Here is an 8,016-nt window from a genome sequence, read left to right on the forward strand (position 1 = left end):
CCTAAACAGAGCACAGGAGGGATTCTTTGCTGAGAATCCACATCATAATCCCAAGCCATTCTCTATGATTTTTACTACAAAAGACCCATTTGAGGAGAGAAATTCTAGCCCTTCAGCTCCAGTTGTGATAAATCCCTCAGGGGACCAGTGCCTGCCTAGATCACACCCAGTTTCCAGAGGCCTCCAGTCTTGCTGCTCTCAATTCCATCCTACAGAGAACTGGAATACGGAGCACCATGGAAAAACATCACATGTCTTAAAGGACGTTCTGGGCTGTGTGAGAAGCGGACAGCATTAACTATGCAATATTCTTGCTGGAGAGGTTTAGTCTGAATTTGAGCACTAGGGAGTTATCAGACACTTTCAGGATGCAGACCATTGAACCAGATGACAGGTCTGTCATTCTTCAAAAATCAGTGTCACCACAAATAAGAGACAACAAAATGGAGAAGAGATATGATGGATTCCAAAGGACTAAAAGAATGTGTTGCTGTACTTTTTTATTCCTTCAGAATCCAGAATACCTCCTCACCTTTAGGTGGCTGTCTCTGGTGGTGGTGATATTTCCTTGTTTGTAGGGGACAGGTCAGATATCTAGCTTAATGGCATGCCTCCTGAAGTTGTCTGATCAGTCCCTTCTGATTAAATCCAGCCTATGCCTTTGGCCAGGACACTCCATAGTTAATGCTGTGTGTGTCCCAGCTCAGCCTCCCTGGAGACCAAGAGTGTCCAGTTTGCCCTTCACTGTTCTTGGGAGAGCAGCTTCGGTTTCTTTGCTATGGAGGGCCTATATGATCAGTTCACAGCAAGACAAGTAATTTTCTTTCTAAAAATTAGGAATTTAGTAAGTGGTGTACTCTATGGATGTATGAAGAGCCTCTTCTCTAAAGTCTTTCTCTAAAATGTTGCCATCTGTTAATGATTCCGGTGGTGCCTCATAACCCTATCTGTGTTTGTACATTGGAAGTATTCTAACTTTTTGATATCTATACAATGTGTATTTGTTGGCATTGTGCCATGGAAAGGAACATTCCATCCCCCTTCTATATCATTAAAGTTTTTTTGTTAGGACAATCACTGCGAACTTATGAATTACTGGCATTCGATGTCCTAGTCTGTTCCTATCATGGTGATTTGGTGGATCTGGATATATGGTAATGGACATATTCTTGGTTCTCATTGTCAAATGTATACTGAGTCTCCATCACTTTTAGGCTCTACTTCCCCTATGGGGAGGAAATGTTTCTGTGTTTTTCTCTCTGTGGTTTTTTTTTTTTTTTTTTTTTTTTTTTTCCTGCATGTGCACCTGTGTAGCTATATCTGAGTCTGCTGTTCAGGAAGGTCATATATGTAGGGCTGAGCATTGCACTGAAACTTTTTCGGCATGTTTGGTTCTGTATTAGCTTGTCAAACTTTTCCCATTCAGTTTCTGAGTTTTAAGGGATCTCTCAAACTCAAACTTTTGACATTATTGTATTTTCTCTTTCCTTCTGTCTTAAGCTGACACTTCATATTCTACTTTTTCCACCCAGTGAAACAGATGTTGTTGACGTCCTATTTTTCCCACCTACTCCACTCCCAGAGTTTTGTTTTACAGGTACAGTTAAGTCCATTCAACAGTGACCAGCTGTTTGAAAGTCAAAGTTTCCCCTGTCATTTCTTATTGGGGGAAGTTCACCCTCAAAGGAGGCCTAATGATGGAATCAGGACTCCCTGAGAGTTCCATATTGAATACTCTTTTTCTACTGCCTTCATATATGGGCATTCTAGCTGAATAGAAAGTACTTGCACAATGAGTTTTTACTGAGTCTTAAAAATAGAGTGCCCCATCAGGGAAATACAAATCAAAACCACAGTGAGATACCACCTCACATCAGTCAGAATGCCTACAATTAACAATTCAGGAAATAATAGATGTTGGCAATAATACAGAGAGATGGGAACACTCTGACACTCTAAGTGGGAATGCAAACTGGTGCAGCCACTCCGGAAAACAATATGGAGGTTCCTCAAGAACTTAACATCCCTAAATCCTAGATGAATCCTCTGTGTGCGAGTTGCTTTCCTTGCTGTTTTGATTATGTCATAAGGACCATATTTCACTGGGATTGAGTCCCCCATCAGACTCTTTGCTCAGTGGGGAGCTTGCTTCTCCTTCTCTGACTCCTCCCCACTTATGCTCTCTGTCTCAAATAAGTAGGTAAAAAGTTTTAAAAAAAAAAAAAGGACCACTGAAATATCAACTCACACCTGTCAGAATGGCTAAAATCAAAAATATAAGAAACAGCAAGTGTGGGCAAGGCTGTGGAGGAAACGGAACCCTCTTCCCATATTGGTGGGAACATAAACTGGTGTAGCCATTATGGAAAACGGTATGGAGGTTCCTCAAAAAGGTAAAAAACAGAACTACCCTACCATCCAATAATCCTACTACTGGATATTGACTCCCAGAAATACATAAACATTAATTAGCAGGAAGACATGCATAACAAAATTATGGAAAGAACCCGGATGTCCATCCACAGATAATTGGTAAAGACAATGTGATATACTTCTACCATGGAATATTATTCAGCCATAGAAAAGAATAACATCTTGCCATTTGAAATGAGACAGCTGGATCTAGACTGTATTATACTAAGTGAATTAAGTCAGTCAGAGATAGATAAATACCATATGATTTCACTCGCATGTGGAACATAAGAAACAAAATATATAAGCAAAGCAAAAGAAAAGGGAGAGAGAAAAATGTAGGCAGCCACGGACTGGGCTAGAGTCAAGAGAACAAACCAGGCCCGGACTCGCGCCTCCTGGAAGCCCAAGGGTTAATAACCCCGTGAGTGGAAAGTTGAGCAGCACTGAAGAAAAGGCCTGAGCTATGGATCCTAAGACTCGCTAACGTGGTTGCCTGCATGTGCTTATTTGGAATGGGCAAAACAGGCCTGCCCATTGAATCACTGCGGGATTGTGCTGTCCTTGCACGAGCTATAAACTACACCATTGTAAGATTGTGCTGTGCTTACATAAACTATGTCTTGAGTAGCCTTGAAGTTAGTACATCTGGCGCCAGAGGGTCTGCTATCGGTGCTTGGGAAATAGATAATGGGAAAGCTTGAAGGGTTTTCTGTGCATGTTGCAAACTCTTTCATAATCAGTTAAAAATAGATACTTTTTTGTAGTTGTTTCTGTTAGCTATATAATGCCTTGCTGCCTTGAATAAAATTGGCACTGCTTGGACATCATCCACTGTGTCCCTCCTGTCCCCATCTCTTTACGTCTCGTCTTTGTCTCACCATCCTCTTACCCTCTCGACCCTGGTCGTGTTGTCGCACTGGCCGCGACAAGTGGCGCCCGAACAGGGACTTGAGCACATTAAGGAGGAGCGCGCATATAGGTAAGTTGTTACCAGTATTCAGGTAAGAGGAGCCCCGATTGTTCAGGGCCACAACAGGAGTAAAATAATATGGGGCAGTTGCAGTCTATGGAACGGGTCTTCTTTATGACTGCTTTGCAGGCCCTTATGAAGCAAAAAGGGTCCAAGGTCTCTAAAAGGCCCTTGCAGATAATTATGTAAATAAGCCTTCTTCTAGTATACCCAGGTTGCTGGGCCACCCCTAGCAAAGGGGACTCTGACTTTATCTCTCTCTGTTCTTCCTAATAGACGTGGGGCTTCTCCCTCATTCATTTCCCGTGTTAATGGCTATAATGAAGCCAAATGGGGTTTGTCTAACTCGAGACAGAGACTGTAAGGAATACTCCCAAGCAGCTGCGAAACTCTCTTTGTTTCGGGGAAGTTTCCCTGTCTTCTCTGGCCCGACTTGGACTGCTTAACCCCTCCCCCCTTGCTGGCGGGAAGGCATAACATCTGCTCCTCTCTTGGAGCTGATGAAGCTCTAAAACTGGGAATCCTTTCTCTGCCTCCTGGCAGCACTTAGTTTCTTCTATTTCCCCCTTCTCATGTTTCTGCACCAACGTGCATACGGCCTGCATGACTAACCTCTAGATCACGTACCATGGCTCCTTCTCTCTTCACTGTCAAGAAGCAAGAAGAGCACCCCCTGGACCTAACACCCCCCACTCCAGATCTCCCCACTCATGTCTCAGGTAAACATTCAAAGTGGAGTGGGCCCAGGTGAAACGTAAATCAGTATTGGAACTAAGTAAAGTTTGTTGGTTTAATTAAGATAGACATGTCTTTGAAGTTACAGCAGTAAATGTGAAGCTTTTATTCTATCAAAGTTTACTGAAGGTCAAATAAGCTCATGTTATTTGTTAAAATCTGTTAGCAAGGAAATGACTAAACTGATGGTTAATTGTTTCAAGGTTTTAATGGGTAATTAACGAAGTAGCTTTCAAAGTCTTTAGTAACCTAAAAGTTTAAAGTTTTGGTTGAATAACAGATGGAATTAAATTATGGACATCTAGGTCTTAACCAAACAGGATAAAATGCTAAGTCATTAATTACCAAACATAGGTTTGTACTTTTGACTTTTTACAGCAAAGAAAATAAGAACATTTAAATCTGTTGGTAAATGTGTTTTGCACTTAACTGATTCATAAATTTGCCATCTGAAGAATTCTGTTGTAACAGTTCACAATTGGTTAATACTTAGTCTTCACTAGAGATTAAGGTGTTTCTAAGAGTACAAAATTCTGCTAAGTGTAACGAAGACTGATGAAAATAAAAAAAAGCAACTCTATGGAGAACTAGATGATATGTAAGAAATATTTAAGAAATGGAAATGCATTTTATTAAAGATAAAAGGTAATTTTGTCCTAAATAGGATGTTTGTTTAAAAGAAAATGGCTTGGGACAAAATCTGAATGCAAAAGAAAGTTGTAGAAGGTTTACAAAGGAAAACCTTCAGAAAAGGAGAAAAAGACCAGATGCCTGATCCTGTTTAAATAAAAAAAGAAAGAAAGAAAGAAACAGCCCCCAAGGTGATTTAACACTCTCCTAACATACCTCCACATAGATTATACTTCCAAGTGAAAGGACTGTTTGGCCTTGAGAGATTAGAAAAGCAGCCCAACCTTGAGGGACTGTGAAAACACCCCATTACCACCCCCCATTGCCTGTAACCATAGAAACTCACTCTTATTCATAAAGAATGAAAGGGGAGACTGATCACCTCCCATTAGCCAGGGATACCCAGAGTGGGGGTGTCCAACCTGTCTGAATCTGAAGAGTGACTGACTGTGTAAATCTGTCTGTATAGCTCCACTACCTCGACTACGGAGTCTGAGTGGGCTGCACCCTGAGTCTCGCGGGGCGTCGTATGACATAACGGTCATCTACTCCATGGGGAAACCTGGTCTGGGGTTTATATGGACAGACTTTAGCTAAGACCCTCCTAAGTTCCCGCGAGGGACGGAACAGGACAGCATCTAAAAGATCCCCCTCCCTTTGTCTGCGACATCATTCACGATGGGGGGGAAACCCAGTAAACCCGCTATCTTAAGACTGCATGCTTAATAATAATGAAAAAGAAAAGACACTGATATAGAAAAGCTGGTTTTCTCTCTGCTTAAAGGGGCAAAGTTTTCTTAGGTTAATTGATCTGTTATGGTTTTCTCTTTGTCTGCCCAGAAAACCCAGTTTCTTTGTTTTGTTTTATCAGGTGTTTAACATCCTTAATTATATTTAGGCATATGTTTTAAAACTTTCTAAGGTTTTAGCAATTGTTGACAAGATTTAAATTATAAATGAGATCTCTTTGACTCATAAGGCTTTTCCTTGGTATACTAAATTACTCAGTAAGTACTGCTAAACCAATAATAAACCTTGTGTTGCATTTGGGTAATTACTGTAACTACTCTAAGAGTTCTATACATTTCCTAAAATTTTAATGTTTTCATAAGGTCATCACCTGGCAATTTAACCATATCTATTCTGAGTTTTTGTCATTTGTAATTGTTTTAATTCTCTTGTAAGATAAATTCTGTCTTAGAGGAAATAATGTATTAGAGGAAAGTCAGGAAATTTGTCCTGACTTTCAGGACAAATACAGATATTTGATATACTTGAAAATCCTAAAACTGAAATGGGTAAGAATTTCCAAAACTAACTAAAACTGCATTCACCAGATTTAGTAATATGGAACTAAATGAACTAAAAGATTATAGTGTTGTGTCTCTTAATGTTTTGTCTTATTTTAAACATTGCTAGTTCTCTAATGTTTACTCTTCCAGACTAGGGATATTTTATTTCTTAAGATATCTGTAACTTACAGAAATGTAAAAATATTTATTTGCAAACAAATCAGAGTATTCAACTTTTCTCTCTATCTGAACCCTCTGAAACCAAAAGGTCTCAATAAGTATTCTTTCTTCCGTGGCAATCAGTCATTTGTGTAAGTTCAATAAGAATTTGTTCTCCTTGTAACAGGACACCATTAGAAACATGGGCTATTTTACCAAGGCTTTGACTGGAATGTCATATTTGAGAAGGACTCAGATATGAACAGACAGCTTAAAGGAACTAAGGTTGACTTTATAAAACCTGGAGCTGTAAAGTCCTTTGGAACTGTTGGCCTGATACCTTGCTTACAGAATTCCCAGCAACCTCACCAGGTTAGTAAAGAATGTCACTTCCTGGCAGGATACTTTGGGAACCTCAAGAAGAAAAATTCGCCCAAATCGACAGGTATTGCAGACATGCTTGATGGCAAGTATGTGGCTTGACTTCTGGCCCAGAGAGACTACTAAAAGTTCAACCTAGAGATTCCTTATAAAAAGTTCGAGCAAAGCAGATTCTAAAAGATCTATATGATCACACTCACTGTTCTTGCTGAACTTATGTAAATAATTAGGCCGAGTTTGTTAAAACTGGACATATAGGAATTTATAAAGAATCTCCATACACAGAGGCTTCTTATATTACCCTACAAAGTCAGTACAAAGAGCTGAGTTAAAAGCTGTTCAATTAGCCCTGCAGATGTATTCTGAACCATGCAATCTATACACAGACAGCCATTATGTGGCATGAGCAGTCCTTTCTCTGCCACAGGCTTATGTGCTTACCAATGATGAAGAATTATATCATTTGTTTTCTAGCATTCAGCAACTTCTGAGGTTGAGACAAGCTCTGATCTTTATTTCCCATATATGAGCCCATACTAAATTACCAGGTCCTTTATCCAGAGGCAATGATATTGCAGATATGATCACTCATGCATATGTAATTGATGTCACTAATAAACAAATGGCTATATGAAGTCACACTAAATTTCATCAGAATGCATTGGCCCTATGCTGACAGTTTCGTATAACCAGAGAAGAGGCTCGTTAAATAGTCAAAAGCTGTCCTGCCTGTCCAATTCATTATTCATTACCTATATATTCGGTAAAACCTAGAGGATTGATGCCTAATCACTTATGGAAAATGGATGTAACACTGTTCCCTGGCTTTGGCTGTTTAAAATATATACATGTCTCTATTGACACCTTTTCAGGATTTGTACACACTACTGCACACTCAGGAGAAGCTTTTGTAGATGTACAAAATCACCTCTTTTCCGCCTTCTCCCAAATGGCAATTCCTAAAGCCATTAAAACAGACAATGGCTCAGCATACAGTTCAAAAGCCTTCCAAGAATTTTGTCTAACCTTTCAAATTAAACATTCAGTGGGCATCCCCTATAATTCTCAAGGACAAGCCATTGTTGAAAGGGCTAATGGAATCCTTAAATCATATCTCAAAAATTTAAAAGAGGGGGAGATACTACAGGGAACAGTGAAATACTCTCCTCATATGCATTTAACTTTAACTTTTTATGTTTTAAATTTTTTGAATGTCGACGATATAGGTCGCACAGCAGCTGAACGCTTTTGGCATCCAGACTTTTCTCCTCTTCCTTATACTAGGTGGAAAGACCCCCCCTTACAGGCACTTGGAAGGGTCCTGATCCTGTCCTCCACAGAGGACGTGGTTTTATTTGTGTTTTTCCTCAGGATGAGGATACCCCGCACTGGCTTCCAGAAAGGTGGTACCAAATCCTCGCGTCTCAAACAGAG

This window comes from Lontra canadensis, unplaced genomic scaffold (assembly GCF_010015895.1).
Source record: "Lontra canadensis isolate GAN:19392208 unplaced genomic scaffold, GSC_riverotter_1.0 scaffold366, whole genome shotgun sequence".
Taxonomy (NCBI): domain Eukaryota; kingdom Metazoa; phylum Chordata; class Mammalia; order Carnivora; family Mustelidae; genus Lontra; species Lontra canadensis.